The 15,890-nt window shown below is 48.0% G+C and overlaps 1 pseudogene across 1 annotated transcript; it reads left to right on the forward strand.

The window, feature by feature from the left end:
• The first annotated feature begins 2,763 nt into the window (after positions 1 to 2,763).
• On the forward strand, positions 2,764 to 15,581 carry LOC144156812 (dolichyl pyrophosphate Man9GlcNAc2 alpha-1,3-glucosyltransferase-like; annotated as a pseudogene). The gene is made up of 15 exons (XR_013319782.1): positions 2,764 to 2,829; positions 2,966 to 3,046; positions 3,116 to 3,200; positions 3,306 to 3,395; positions 3,509 to 3,597; positions 5,721 to 5,812; positions 6,205 to 6,269; positions 9,774 to 9,959; positions 11,006 to 11,141; positions 11,635 to 11,720; positions 12,025 to 12,109; positions 13,500 to 13,570; positions 13,663 to 13,731; positions 14,580 to 14,706; positions 15,384 to 15,581. The product of XR_013319782.1 is annotated as a dolichyl pyrophosphate Man9GlcNAc2 alpha-1,3-glucosyltransferase-like (transcript).
• Positions 15,582 to 15,890: the final 309 nt, after the last annotated feature.

The following is a 15,890-nucleotide window of genomic DNA, read 5'->3' on the forward strand; positions in this document are numbered from 1 at the left end:
ACGCTTATATAATCCAGCTTCTCAACAAGAATATACTTTCACTGCACTGTCCCTACGAAAGACGGACTGCGAAGCGCAGATTTTGCGAAATACTTACACCCGCAACGAGAACAGTGACGCCCTTAGCCCAAGGCATCGACAAGCAGTCTCTTGAGGTAGGAGCTGTCTCTCTTTAGAAACAGCGCAGGTCACCCGTCGGCCACTCGTACACGTGCACCGGCTGTAGTGGAAATTTTCGAACAGCCCCTGTAATGGAAGCAGTGAGCGACGTTTCGATGACATAAGATACCGAAATAAATACCTCCGAAACTGTGCCCGCTTTGCATTTGTGAATGCAACCCAGAACCCCTGTTCTGCTTACTGAGGCTGTGAACGTTCACCTCGGTGTAATAACTGTCACCAGTAATAAGCATAGTGACACCATAGATAGCAGATTCGGGCTCAGTTACGCATATGAGCCCGTAAGAAGAAAAAAAAAAATCACGACGCTATGCTTGCGGGTGCGCGTTCGCAAGAAATATGGCACGTAGCTTACCCACTTTAAAATGAGCCTACACTTCTACCACGAGCCCTTAAAGGGACACTGAAGTGATATGTAAACATTGCGGGATTACTAGCGCAAATTGTAGTCCGGAGTCCCCAGGCCATGTTTCGACCACTCTAGGCGCGTTTACGCGATTTTATTTAGTAGAAAAACTAATTCGAAAACGCTGTCCTCCTCTCTTTACGCTCGCCCATTTTCTGTGGCGTTTTCGTGTGACGTCAGGAGGGGATGAGCTGGCAATTGGCTGCGCCACGGCTGCGCTAGTGCACGGCTCCCCGGCCGACAGAGTCAGTCGGCCCAGCGTTTCGTCCGCCGGCCGCCGGCGGGTCGTCGCAATCAAGGAGGTTAAAAAAAAATTGCTTGGTCGCAATTCGTTCACTTAGTTGAAGCGAAGCCAGGACACGTTTGTGAATGGAAGAATGTGCCTTTCTTTACTTGGTTTGTTTCTACACTGTATCTAGCTCCAAGTCAAGGTCGCTTCACACAAGCGCTGCACATGCGACGCTTCGCTGACTGGTACGCCAGTAGGAAAATATAAGGCCTCTTGAAGGCGGGAGAAGAGTCAGCGAAGTCAATATAGATACTAAGCAAATAAAATCAACTGATATTTTTACCGTACAGCGTAAAACTAGGGCGCGGGAAGCACTTTTTTGCGCTGGGCGAACAAGCACAGCGGTCAGCAGCACGACTACGCATCTGCGAACGCTTTTCCGTCTACGAAATGCAATTGCTAGACGTGAGCTACTGTGGAAACTCGGGCGACGCTTACTGCACGATCGCAGTACAACAAATAGTCACCTAAGCGGCTTGAAATGCCAAAACTAAATAAAAGTGTAAACCGGTTGTATAATATATACCCTATATTAGCAAGGCATTCGTGTCCCGCTCCGTGGCCTAGCAGTCTGGGGCGCTAGGATTCCACCGCAAATGTTTTGCGAGTCACGAGTTCGAATCCCCGCGGGTACGTGCTTTTTTTTTTTTTTTTGTAAGTTAACTTAACTTTTGTGTTTTCCGCCGATGTTTTCTATATTGAGTTCACCTTTTTTGGGGCCGCAACGTTCCTGGCTACACGAACTAGTTCACAAAACGCGCGCAGGCTGGCACTGGCGCGCTAGCGAGTTCTCGTTGGTGTGCTGTTGCCATAAGCACCGACTGCTTGCAGGCATTGGGCACAGGCCAGAATGAACAGACCCTTGGCCTGGTGCGAACACGCTTTTTACGATACAGGCTTGAGGGAGGCAAGCTCCAAATATGGGGGAAAAGCGCATGACATTTGGGCGTCTGCGGGTACGCGGAGGGCGTTCATGCACTGCGTAGGTCTCGGCTAGTGAATGCTACGACTACAAGCCGTCCTGGGAGGCTTATCTTGTGCATTTTACAGCCGACAACATGGCAGAAGCGCGGTACGATGATTACTGAGATATTGAGAATGCCCATCCAACAAAGCCATTGATTATATTTTACAGAACCGAAACCGAAACCGAAACTTGTGTGATTGCTAACCTTGGGCGTCGTCCAATCACGGCGCCCCTCCTCTCAACGTCACAGCCCTAGTTGGTGCGGCCGCCGCAAACCGCGCATGGTAGTTTTTCTTCTTTCGCGCTTTGTAAAATAATTACCGATTTGTCAACCGGATAAACAATGAAATGTGTGCTAATTTGAGCCAGTCTACGCAGTGCAAGCAAAAACGGGAGCTTGACAAATTCACTTCAGTGTCCCTTTAAGCCAGCAACACCTTGTGTGTTTTCTTCGGGGTATAAAAAGCGCAATATCAGATGACTAAACACTTACCTCCTGACGAGCTTGTCGCTACCACCGACGTAGACGGCCACAAAATCGAGCTCGCTAAGTCTCCGCCTTTGTGTCGTCGAAGCTGAATGTTTGAAGTTGAGGCGCAGACTGACGTGAGGCTCGGTAGCACCCTAGGAACGTCAGCTGGAATAACAGCTGCCATTTCAAACCACAACAGCGTACAAGCCGTCCGTCCGTTCTCTTGAAACGGTGCCGCAAAAGCACGGACAGACGAACAAGAAACAAGAAATGCACAAAACAACGCCGTCAGCGTTGTCAGCATGGCCAAAGCCCCTCGATTTTTCACACCAAAGTTGGAGAGATTTTGAGGCCAAAAAGACAGCGTTGCCAGCATAGTTGGGTGCGTTTAGGCCGATTTGGCGGCGGTTGTGGTAAGGTTTTAGTCGGATGCGTGGCGAGCTGCAGCCGCTGCAGCGAGCGCTGGCGGGTGTTTATGTTTACGTCGGCTTCTCCGCGTGGTACGATGTTTGCCGGTAAGCGATCATCCCAAAAGTTTAGTATCATTTGCATGTCAGTGCTTACTTCATGCATGTGGAGCTATTCGAAATACTCTAGCTACAGTTGTGATCAACGTTTGATGTCTGTCAAGTGATGTTTTTATCCGTTCAGCCGAAGTCGACGACGTGTGCTACTTTGGAGTCCTCACAGCGCTTCTGCTGCGCTGTGCGACTTCTCTATGGCCTTACTCTGGTAAGAAGACCAATCTTTTGTTTACTTTTTTGCATCAGTTTGACGTCAATTTTTCGATCTAATGCACAGGCGCCGGGAAACCGCCCATGTTTGGAGATTACGAAGCTCAGAGGCACTGGATGGAAATTACTGTCAACCTCCCCGTAACTGAATGGTAATGCGCTGTAGTTGCTGCTTTCGTTCCGTTAAATCGGTGCTCGCAAGAGGGAAAAAAAAAAACGAATGTCATGCTGCTGCTTTTTTTCTTGCTCGTCAACAGGTATGAGAATTCGACGGACAACGACCTGCTGTACTGGGGTCTGGACTACCCACCTCTGACTGCCTACCACAGCTGGGTCTGTGGGAAAGTGTAAGGAAATTTGGTAGGGTGCGAAATTTTGAACAGGAGTATCTGCGTCGTTGAACGCTTGATTGGATGTGGAGTTAGTCAACGTCCTCTGCACGTTTCTTTATTTTTTCCAGCGCCGGCGTCATCAACAGCAGCTGGGTCGCGCTGAATGAGTCGCGTGGATTGGAAAGCTACGAGCACAAACTGTTCATGCGATACACGGGTGAGCAGCGTCATGAGAGGGCGTGGGGGGGGGGGGGGGGGGGTTGCAGGTCAGCAGGCACCTGTCGATATTACGCAAGGAAAATAATTTACGCAGTGTCTAGAGTGTCGTCCGACGGCTCTTTAGCGGGGCCTTGCAGTGCTGTCCGACGGCGCTGCAAGCGTATGCTCCCGTGCCGTCCGGCCGGTCCGGCTCTTGAGCGGCAGAGCTCTCAGCCCACGGCCAGCACGAAAAAAAAGAAAAGTGCTCAGTTCCTAATGATGCATCAGCCAGCTCAACATCGGACGCTCGCGGGCGGTTATATAAGCCGTTGTGTTAATGTATCCCTGTGAGCAAGCGAGCCGAAACCAATTAGGTGCAATGTGCGCGTACTCATTCCCACTGGCGACTATTAGCACGCCGCGCCACTTCGCGAAGCGATAGGCGGCGATGAGCCGATCGCTCAACCCTCGTCGCGCGACGACATCGCAAAACCGGATAGTTAATCACGGCTGCAGAGTCACCCGACGTAGTCGGTGACGAAACGTTTCTTTACATCCGCAATGGCAAACGGCAGCTAGCCGCTGCCCGGTCAAAGTTGGCGCGGCCCGCCAAGGCGGGCCCGCTAGGCCGGCAAGCAGCGTCCCGTGCTCACCGGCTCTTTGGTCAGTGGCTTCAGCGTACACATGTAATCGACGAACAGCATGGCACTCTTCAGTGCCAAGAAACTACTTTGACTTGTCAGAGCAAGCTTCATATTCGTAGGTATAGCTGGATGCATAGCGGGATAGTAGGCTGATTTGCAGCCTTGTCGTACCTCTGTCGGTACACGTTCACACGCTGTTCCCCGTTGAAACTCGTAGAGTTTCAACGTGGAGTTCTAAGGTGCCAGAACTTTTGCGTCTGTGAAAAGAAGCGAACTTTGCGGCCTGGGATACAGGTGTGGCGTGCTAGCAAACGTGTGTATTTCTTGATGTAATAAGACGTTGAAAAGTGTCTGCTTGAGTTCGTCATTTCCGACTCTTCGCGCAACCTGCAATGCTTTAGTACTATTCTAAATGAAGTCGCATCATCTCTTGTCACAAGTACGAACACCGCCGCATCGCGCGCCCGACGTGCCCGAGTCACTGGGTGAGCACACATTGCACCTTGGTTTCGGCTCGCTTGTTCACAGCTAGGGATACATTTACACAACATCTTATATGACCACCCGCAAGCGTCCGATCTTGAGCTGCCTAGTGTGTCGTAAGAAACTTCTTTTCTTTCGTATAGGTATATCTTAAAACGACTGAAGCTCGAAAACGCGGTCCTGGCCGTGTGCTGAAAGCTCTGCCGCTCAAGCGCCGGACTGGCTGGACGGCACGGAAGCATACGCTTGCAGCGCCGTCGGACGGCACTTCAAGGCCCCGCTAATGAGCCGTTGGACGGCGCTCTAGACACTGCGAATAATTTATCCGAAACCAGGTGTACAACACATTCTGCGACAATAAGAATAAAAAAGTAACCGGCGCGTGAGTGCTAGCGTGACTAAACGTGGATTTCGGCACAAACACCTTGTTTGTAGGATGTGGTACACTCTTGCTGCCAAATATCATGGTTAGTCATTTTGCTTTTCTGCTAGGTGATGTCTTTTCCTTGCCGTATTCCTTCATAATGAACACGTTTCAAGCGTGCTCATTTTCAGCTCAGCATACAGCTTGTTTGCATGGCAATAACTTGAAGTTTGAACCATTAAGAGAGCATGTGGGCCCTCTGATCAACTTGGACAAGTGCAAGACTGGTGCACATCAATGAATCTCTAAATAGGAGTGATGAGCTCAAATGATAAACATGGCAAAACACAAACTGTTAGAATGTAATTTTTTTTTAATAACAACAGTGGTGGCAGAGGAGGGTAGAAATGTATTGTAAATGGTACTGTTTTCTAAAGTGGCGAGGGACATGATCAGCAAGCGTAATCGGCCTGAATACTCGGTATTAGAAATGAGTTTGCACCTCAAAACCCATTAGAGAACACACCCAACAGAGATTCTACAAACCAAACCTGGCATTTTTAAACAGCGCTGCAGTGCATCATGCTTCACAGGCCATTCATTTTAGTTGGACGGTGTTCATAATATCGGTATCGCGATTGTTTTGCGCAGCGTTGGCTGCTGACATCCTCGTGTACTTCCCAGCAGTGCTGTTCTTCTGGAACTCGATATGGTCCCCTCTGAGGATGAAACCAAGAGATTCGGTGAGCAACAGTGTACGATTGTTGTGAGCTAGAAGTTGAAAAAAAAAGGAGACAAGACCTGAGCTTAAATTTTCTCTCCTGGTAGTCGCGGGGTTCGTGAATTGGCTGTTCAGTTTCGGCTGCACGGGTCGTTGCCACATTCACCGCTACATCCCGTCTGTTCGTCAGTGGCTTGCCTGGTTGGTCCACTTTGTGGCGGCAAATTTAAATTTGGTTCTCATCGTCTTCGCCATTTCGCGTTTCAAGTGACTCGTCATTGGGGATTGTGAGGGGACGAGTCATTTGAAATAGTAAAGACCGAGTAGAGGGAAGATGTGCTTATTGAATTAAGTGTCTGACAAACTTAATGTTACAAGTGTTCAAGTAAATTTGTCTTGTTTTTGTTCCTCCAGGCCATTGCCACTACTCTAACGTTGATCCTGCCAGGCCTGGTGCTGATTGACCACGGTCACTTTCAGTATCCTTTTTGTTGTGCATTGGTGTGCCCGCTACAACATGCGCAGATGCAGTAAATTAGCAGTGGTTGTAATAGAACTGTGAAAGAGTGACGGAAACTTACCAGGTCCTGTAGACTGAGACTTCATCTTAGCGGACAGTCAAATTAACAGTGGGAATATTGTCTAAGGATAGAGCCCCGAGAATATTTGTGAGCACGTTCGCAGTGGCTTTCAGAGTCAGACACTGGTCTGAAAATGTCAGTAATGTTCCGTTCAGAATATTTCAGCAAAATTGTTGGTAACTACGATGCTGTGTACCAGAAATCAAGTCCCAGAAAACTGATTTTATTTTATACTGTTGTTGAAAAAAAGGTAACGACTCGCAATTTTTTTTGTTGACACTGAAAAATCATTACAACATACTTGCTGCTAGACAATTGGTGCTCAGCAGTGCTAGAGGTTTGTGACATGCAAGAGTTCTTGTAGTGTTTAGTGTCATCACTGATTTTACTGTTCTGGTAGTTGCAGCTTGCTACTACTACTAGTCACATCATTTTCAGGGACTATAAATATTCATAATTGGCAGCAATACTGTGGTCCTTTGTTTTGCCCCAGCTGGCGGCTCTAAGGCGTTGTGAAATCCCCCTCCACCCGAGACTGCTAATTCTCTGCGAGGCCACATGCGCGCATTTCACCTTCAATTTTCACATATGTGAACTTTATGCTTCTATGAACTCTACGTCAACCCTAAGACGAACGTCGTGATATGCGTACCATACTCATGAAGCTACCCCTGTCACACGGGCACTTTCAATTGCGATCGAGTTTTTGAGTGCGCTCGACACACTGCCGCTGCTACACGGCAGGTTTCAATCGCGATTGAGTAGTTGCACCGGTTGCACTCATGTACACCAGATGGCGCTAACAATGTACTTGCGGCCGGCGTCTAGTACCTTTGCGCGGTCGTAGGTATACGTAACTATGTAAATGTTACCTCACACTTATTTGGGTGAAGTTATTTCACACAATTTGTGGCATTAGTTGAAGTTGTCACTTCTGTGCCTTTACTGAGCGGGGACGAGAGTATCGCCGCTTTGTTTCGATCGCGCTTGGGAGCCTCGATTGCGCTTGAGAAACCAGGATTGAGTTCGAGCGGGATTGAGCTTGATCGCCATTGAAACTGCCGTGTAGCAGCGCCCGATCCGGATTGAGCTCGATCCGGATCGACTCAATCGCGATTGAAAGTGCCTGTGTGACAGGGGTATAAGTAAGGCGTCGTGAAATTGCCGTACTCGCTCGCCGGCGCGCGGCTTGAACTCTCTCACCGTTTCCTGCTCTTGCATATTATTTTCTCACCTCCCTCACTTTGTAAACTTTCATCTGTTTAACCACACCTCCTGCGTCCTCATCTCTTGCCTACTTTTCTTCCAGCACTGCACTGCCAGCACCCAGTCGACGCGTACACTGTCGGAGCGCGTTGGCGAGCGAGTACGGCAATCTTACGACGCCTGACGTTGCCGAGCTTCACAAGTACAGCACACATACCACGACATTCGTTTTTAGTAGGGGTGTGCGAATATCAATTTTTCAATTTCGAAGCGAATTCGAATAATAAAAACAAAGTTCGAATCGAATCGAATATTTTTCGAATATTTTTCGAATACGAATACTTACTGTTTTTTGTAAAATTAATGTTTTCACCATCTAGAGACACAAAAACTGCAACTTTATTGCACAACAAATCACACTAAGTAAAATTAGGAATTACACAATACCATTGCACTCAACAGGTTAAGGTCTGCACTCGCTTAAATGTTAACATGGAGAAAGGTTAACTGCTCGACATGTTCGGGGAACAGTGACAACCTCCTGCTCGACACCACTTTACAGATACCGAAAACAGCCGCTCACTTGAGACACTAGTAGCTGGCATGCCCGAGCCCGTGCACATTGCCGCGCACTGATACAGTAAAATCTTGATGATACTAATCTCGCGAGACTGCGAAAAATATTCGTATCATCTGAAATTCGTATGAACCAACACAGGCCAAAAAATTTAGCGCTGAAAAAAGTTTTCGTTTATTTCTTTTCCTACTTTCGCGAGAAGAAATTCGTGATTTTTTCTGCTTTTTTTAACCCCCGTATCGCAAAGCAGTCCTTTCTGGAGCACGTAAAGCTTCGCGCTCGTCTCCTCACTCGCTGTGCCCAAGCTCGCTATACGCCGCAACAGCCAAGCGTGAACCGCATGGTGCGTTTTTGCACGCGATTCGCTCGCCTCGGCTCTGCGAGCGCTGTATTTTCACGCCCACATCGACGATTGCGCGCCCGCGGTAGCGCCTACTTCGGTCAGAAAATGACGCACGACGCGCGCGGCAGAATGGAGGAGCCTGACTACTTGCGATGAGATCGAGACAGCCGGCTTGGCTCCGCCGGAGATGGTTAGGCTTAGCACCCCGGCAAATATTTTATGGGCACTTTCACTAGCGGCGCGGATGATGTTTTATAGTACCGTTTTCGCATGCATTATCAGCTCCTTTACCGCACAAGCAACTTCGTGTCTCCCTTGAGCCGCATTTTAAAGAGCGGTTAGAAGCGGTCGTTCGAGCGCCCGCGCCACTTCGCAGCTGGAGCCGACGCCATGTTGACGCCGCCGGCCGCGCCGCGCCGCGCGCAGCGTGGGGGTGGTTTCGCGGCGGTGTCAGCGCGTTGGGCGTGCGCAGAGCGTTTTCGCGAGCAGGAAACAACAGCCCGGCCGTTTCTGGAGAAAGAGTGACAAACTGGGGAGCGAGAGCCGTCACTTGCTCGTTCGGCAGTCGGGTGCCTCGCCGGCTCGTTCGTATCTTCCGCCGGGCCGCGCAGGTCCGTTCGTAACAGCCGAAATTTTTCCTATTGCAAACGATGCAATTTCGCCGGGACTTTTCGGAAATTCGTATCATCCCAAAATTCGCACCCCCAGAATCGTATCATCGAGAGTCCATTGTAAATAACACCGATACAGACACGCTCTGATTTTTTTTTTTAATTTTGGGTTCGAATATTTCGAACAATAAAAGTGTCGTTCGAATCGAATCGAATACCAAAAAATTCGAATCGAATATTCGAAGTTTCGAATATTCGCACACCCCTAGTTTTTAGATCACGAGGGGGACGGTCGCGACGGCGGCAGCCGGTCGCGCAAGCACAAGATCTGTAAGGTGCACTGCACGGAATTAACAGTCTCGGTTAGGGGGGAGATTTACAATGCCTACAAGGCGCCAGCGTTTTGCCTCCACCTGGGGTCGCAGTCGTCTAGGCTCTCCCTGTGCCCCAACACTAGAGGTGTACATACAACCCTTTGCGTGAGCAAAAGAGTCCATTTCTCTCACAGCAACAAAAGCAGCAAGATAAGTGGTTCACGTCATATCAAACCTAGTATGGGGCAAACTGGGCCAGGCGTGGACTGCATGAAAGAATGCTGAAGTAATCCTCTGACTTGAACTGCCCTAATCAGCGAGACTTCGCTACCATCCTTAACCACGTTGTAGGTACAACTGCGTGAGCCTAGGCGTCTCCCTGGTGGCTGTCGCGTTTGTGGAGCGCGAACGGCTGCTTCTGAGTGCTATAGCTTTCTCACTGGCACTCAACTACAAGCAGATGGCTCTGTACTACGCCAATCCTTTCTTCTGCTACATGCTCGGTTGCTGCCTGCAGGGCCAAGGGCTCTAGTCCAAGTGAGTGGTGACATGCCCCTCACTTTCCTCTGGTTGCCGCTTGATGATCACCTGTGTGGGCTGTTACAATTTTACCAGTAACAAGTTTCAGTTAAGTTTTAGGGGCAAAGCCCCTTAAGGGCTGGGGATGTTGGCGTCTTCTGTTTTCTTCGTTCGTCTCATGTAGTCACAATACTAAAACACCGGGAAACCCGTTTATGTCTCGCACTTAACCAGGACACTCGTTTACGCCTCGTGTTAGAGCACTTGGTGACGCGCGCTTAAAAAACACCGGGACACTCGTTTACGCCTCGCGCTAGAGAGTTTCGTGCTTCAAAGACAAGAGACTTTTACAGCAAAGCTGTGTACCTCTACCCCCCAATGGTTCCAACTCTGTTGGCAAAAACGCCATGGCGCCAACAATACACTTATACACTGCATGCTTCGCCCCTTCCCAGGTTTCACGTTAGTGGGGATAGCCCTGGATATTTTTCCCAGCTTAATACTGGTGAAGCGTCGTTCCGATGATGGGCCAAAGTTGCGCAGTTGGGTGGTGCGCTGACACTTTTTTTTTAAGTTTTCGCATAACCTGTTCAAAATTTCTGAACCCTTAATCCCCGGTTGTAGCTTTGTCTTTTTTCTTTTAATCTGCAATAAACAACCTTGCGCTCTTTGTTTGAGCCTGCTCTGGCGGCCATGTATGCCATGATGGTAGACAGTTCTGCAACTGAATCCGACTCTAGATTTGAAGTTCTTGGGTCTTCTTCTTGGGTTGTCTTGAGTCCGTATTTGAAGTTCACAAATTGCAGAAGTGGCATTTTAGTGGTTGCACGAGATGTAACAACTCCGGGGTGCAAAGGTTTTGGCAAGTGTATAGGAACAAGTGGTCTAAAGTGACTTGAAGCTCACAACATTTGTTGTGCCTCTGGAACTTATCTTTCTCACTTGCGTTAGTTGTGCTGCTCGCGCTCTCTTTGTTTTCGTATTGACCAATTGACACCTTTGTAATGAACCCGTGTTAAGGAACGAAAGGTGTTGGAGTGAATTTCGGGATGCATTATTTTCAGGATCACGTTGCTCTTGTCCCTGGCGGCCGTAGTGCTGGGCACATTTGCAGTCTGCTCGGCACCTTACCTGGGCAGCTTGGACCGTGCCCTCCAGGTCTTGAGACGACTGTTTCCCTTGGACAGGGGGCTGTTTGAGGTAAGCGTGAAGAGATGACGTTGAAAGTTATATGTTAAAACACAAGTGCTGCACAAATTTTATTTGTTCAGTTTTAACTAGCCTTGTCATTTTAACTAACCATCTCATTATAAGTGTCTGCAGCATAAATAGCTAAGACAGGATGCATAGCAAAATTAGTGAAAGATGCACCATCTGTTTCCTAAGTAAGCCAGTTGCTTTGGGAATACAACATAAAATGTTCCTCTGGGCCTGTTTTAGATGCGGTAGCTTTCCTTTTTTCTCCCCTCTCTCTCACTTGCTTGTCGAACCTGTGTGCTTACAAGTGTTGATCTGTTTTCTGAGTGGTGTTATTTTTTCTTGCTTTTTTTTTGAAATGGCTGTCATGTGTTTGAAGACTCCCTCGGGAGCAAATTTCTGCGTAAGAACTTGCCAACGCCAGTTTGTTAATACTTGCACACCAGTCCCATCCTCTAGCCACCAGACAGCTGCAGGGAACTCTTCTTGCTTCCAGGACAAGGTGGCTAACCTGTGGTGCGCACTGGCGGTGGTTGTGAAGCTGAAGAAGCTCTACTCGCCTACTATGCTTGCATGGGCAAGGCAAGACTTTCTTTCTTCTGCTCGATGCGGGAACTTTACAAAAATCTCCTGGCATGGCGCAATGTTGTGATGTTTAAACGTGCATTGCCTATGTCTGTGGATTACTATGCCACAAACGTGCATATATGTACGCCACTCTAAGCCGCAGTTACGTAGTGGGAGTACTGTCTCTGGGTACATTTTTCTGTGCTACAGCTTGCGAACTCTCCAATTACAAAAGCAGGAAGGGGATTGACGGAGGTCATGTGTGCATTTCTTTTTCTAGTGATTTATGGTACTTTGCATGTTTGCGTTGCCCTTTTAGCGGAGTGGTGGCCCTTGGTGTGGCAAGTGTCTCGGCAGTTGATGTGCTTTTGCGACCAATGCCCGAACGCTTCCGACACAGTCTGGTATGTGGCGCTTCACGCTGTTGAGCAAATGTTTTCCAATCCTTGCTTTCCTGTGAAATCAGTTGAGCTCAGTATAACCAAGCTGCCTCTTGGATGTTCTTCCTAGTTGCCATTTTATACGGCCTTCATGCACTTGCGGTGTTCCCTCTTCTATAGTGCAGAGCACTTTAGGCATAGAATTTCATACTAATATACACTAGAGGGAAATCTGGCGCCACTGTCTAGGGGAGCCACACTTCAGCGAGCATTTCGTCATGTACTGGGCAGGCAAGTTCCACTCGTCCTTGGCATGGCTCATGAACAGGCTGAAAAGTTGGCTCTGGCTGCAAAAAAGCAACAATATCGCTGTATAATGTTCATGAAGTTTGTTTTGTTATTATGAAATTGAACCTCCAAAATGATTAATTTGTCAGTGATTATTTAGAAACTTTATGTACGAAGAACAAGAAAAAATGTTACCCTTTTTTGTTGATTTTAGCTTCGAAAAGAAAAGCCATATGGCTAGCTACGCCAAGTAGGCGAGGAACGTCGCTAGCGGCAATGGCACCGCCCACGGCGGCCCGCAACTGCAGCGACAGATTTCCCTCTAGTTTATATTAGTGTGAAACTATGACTTAAGGGGCTCGCCTTGTCGTCGTAGCTCGCTTGCTCGACCCAAGTAAAGCCACACGGTATTCCGTCGTCGCGGCGTAACCCAGAGGCTTCGAAAGCCAAGCAGTGTATATAGTCATAAGCGTTCGAAACTCGTGAACCGCTGGCGCCTGTCATACATCTCCCCGATGTTTAGCGCAAAGGCAAGTGCAGGTACATTTGAGGCAAGATATACGCGATTATACGCGATTAACCGGCACTCCCCGCGTTCATTAAGTTAGGAACGCTCGCTGGGTTGGTTTTCATGGTAGTAAGCAAAAAAAAGTGGCCCTGCAACGCTGGCGCGTGTGGGAGGAAAGTAACCACAAAAAGAACAGAACTCCCACTGGCACAGTTTCTGGCAGGGAGTGCGCGAGCACTGCGAAGGCGGGAAATTTGAATCGCATTGGGTGGTAGCAGTGAGCAGACAATGGCTCTACAGCCCATTATGGCGAATCACTGCTCTGCACTTCCAACAGCTTTCACATTGAGTGTAACGGCTTCAATTTTTTTTATTGCATTTCAAGCCTTAGCATGTTTTCTTCATTAGTATTACACTGCAGAGCTGTGGGTGCCTTTAGACCGAGCAGGTGTTAGAACCACAGCAAACTGCTGTGTTCAGCCGTTGCTGAATGTCAACTAGTTCGTTGTTGTTGTTCATCTCCTTAAAACCGTGCTTGCAAGTTGATGTGATGTGCTACAAGCTAAATGCCGCATCAAAATTCCCAAGTCAATGCAAGATGCATTTGTGTGTGCGCAGATCAACTGCTCGCTGGCCTTTTTCCTCTGCTCCTACCAAGTTCATGAAAAGACAATACTGTTCCCAGCACTGCAAGTATTTTCTTGTTTTTCATCTTGTTATTTCTTTTTATTTCATGGGCCAAAAATATCATGCCTCCTTTTTTTTATGTTCTTTCATACAGAGCGTTCTGCCTCATCCTACATAAACATCCAGGCCTGGTTGTTTGGTTCTCAACAATCGCTACATTCAGGTATGTACCCTGGGAAATTGCTGTTATTGATGCAAATATGGCTTTTACGAAGTCCTAAAAAACAACTATGCTTATATAAAGCTGCAGCAGCACTTATGCGAATTATTGATCCATGTTCATTTCGAATATTAGTGTGCTGGATTCATGTGATGCATAAAGGTGACGTCAGTTGCAGGTGACGTCAATTGCAGTGATGTCAGTTGTAGTGTCGCTAACTGTTAGTTGCTGGCGGTTGCAGCGTAAAGCGCTGCAGGGGGAGGTTTGTCACAAAAGCCAATGGCAGGCAGTTGCAATTAGAGGTTAGTTCATTTGTCAGCAAGTGTGATTTCATATCCCACGTTTGACTAATGTCACCAATTAAGCCGGGCCATCGCTCCATTAAAAACTTGCTTTTTGAGTTGCATACCATTCCGAATTCTGGTGAATGTGGTGGGCGACATTGTTGCTTTGGGCTTGGTTGCCCCTAGACCAAGTTGCAGTGTCGGCACACTGGCGTGGCGTTGGTGTCCAGTGTCCTAGTGTCCCCTTGTCCTAGGTGTTTTGAGCCTAGGTAACTTAAGGACCTCAAACCTGTGTTTCAAAAGGCGTTAAAACGGTCAAGTTTTTTGTTCTTCATTTATTGAAGATTAAAATTTTGCTGGCCCTTCCTCCCACCCACTGTGGGAAAGTACCTTGAGAGGTGAATTACTGCCCCTACTGGAGGCAAGCGAGAAAGAAAAAAATTATAGCCTGGCATGGTAGAACACCCGTCATTTAAGAGGGCTTGGATGTTGGAAAGGGATTGCCCATAATGGAGGAGCAAGAGGAGTGTGTTCCTCATCCCTTCTTGCCGCGTCTTGTGTTTCCAGTATGTTCCCGTTGCTTTACAAGGACGGCCTGCTGGTTCCCTACGTAGCAGTGGTTGCGCTCAACCTGGTGTTCGCATACGAGGCTTACCTGAAGTACGCACAGAGGAACAGTCTTTTGACCTCACTGGTGAGCAGGCAGATATCCACATATCTAAGAGTCATTTTTCGGAGTCGGCAATCATAACAAAGAGCTGAAAATATTTTCTTTGCTTGGCCGCACTGTTTTTTGTTGCTCGAAAAAGGGTGGGTGTTTCCTCCAGCTTTTTATTCTGCGGGATATTTTCTTTCTGATTTCTTTTTAAATGCTGTAACATTACTTGGCCATTTGCAGTAAACGTTTAATGTGTCTGTGCATTTCAATTCTCACGCAGTTCAGATGTACAGTGTTTGTCAGAATTTTCTAGGAAATGGCTAAAGTGCATAAGCCACAATAATTTCAACGTACATGGTTATTTCTTGAGCTAGGCTAAAACGTTTTATGCCAGAAAGCTGGAGAAAACACATTTCCTTCTTCTGTCACGAAGTAATTTGATGACAGTTAATTGTCGAGCTTTTGCTTTGAATTCTTTGTGGCCAAGAAACCTTTGGCGTGGCCTAGAAAATTTTGACAAAGATTGTACCTTTTATAGTATCACTACTGCCGTATGATGCATGCGAACGGGATTGATTTTTGCAAATCTCGTCTAAGTGGGCCTCGCAGTTCAATCGCCGCCCTACAGACGCTCGGAGCACTGCGAACCTTGATTTGTTGCCAACTTTTCATTTGCGAAACACGCTCGCCGGGGCAATGTTCCTTTCTTTCAGTTTGCGCTTTCCCTCCTGGGCTGTGTCGTGCTCAACGTTGCGCACGGGATCGTGCCGCCGTCGCCACGTTACCCAGACATCCATCCCGTCCTCAATGCCCTGTACAGCTGCGGTCACTTTGTCATCTTCCTTGGCTACACCCACTACCTGCAGTTCGAGCTGCCGTCGTCGCGGTTCACCAAGATCAAGAAGAAATGAGGCGCCATCATGAACACCACCATAGTCCGTTATAACCACCATGAACCGACAATAACCACCACGAACCTACAAATCAGCAAGGGCAGCGTGTTGTCCCGCGATGTGCTGACGGATTCAGTGCCCTGCCGAGATCTCACCTTACCGCACCTTTTTTGAATGTTTGGACGTGTACGGTGTCCGGATATTTGTGGAGTACAGTTGAACCTCGTTATAACAAAGTAGTGTCGGGGCAGTAAATTAGTCGGGGCAGTAAATTAGTTCGTTATATCTGATATTCGTTGAAACAGCAGAGGTAAAAATCACCTCTGA

Source organism: Haemaphysalis longicornis, unplaced genomic scaffold, assembly GCF_048455015.1.
Source record: "Haemaphysalis longicornis isolate Haplotype H1 unplaced genomic scaffold, Haemaphysalis longicornis Haplotype H1 scaffold_1, whole genome shotgun sequence".
Classification (NCBI taxonomy): domain Eukaryota; kingdom Metazoa; phylum Arthropoda; class Arachnida; order Ixodida; family Ixodidae; genus Haemaphysalis; species Haemaphysalis longicornis.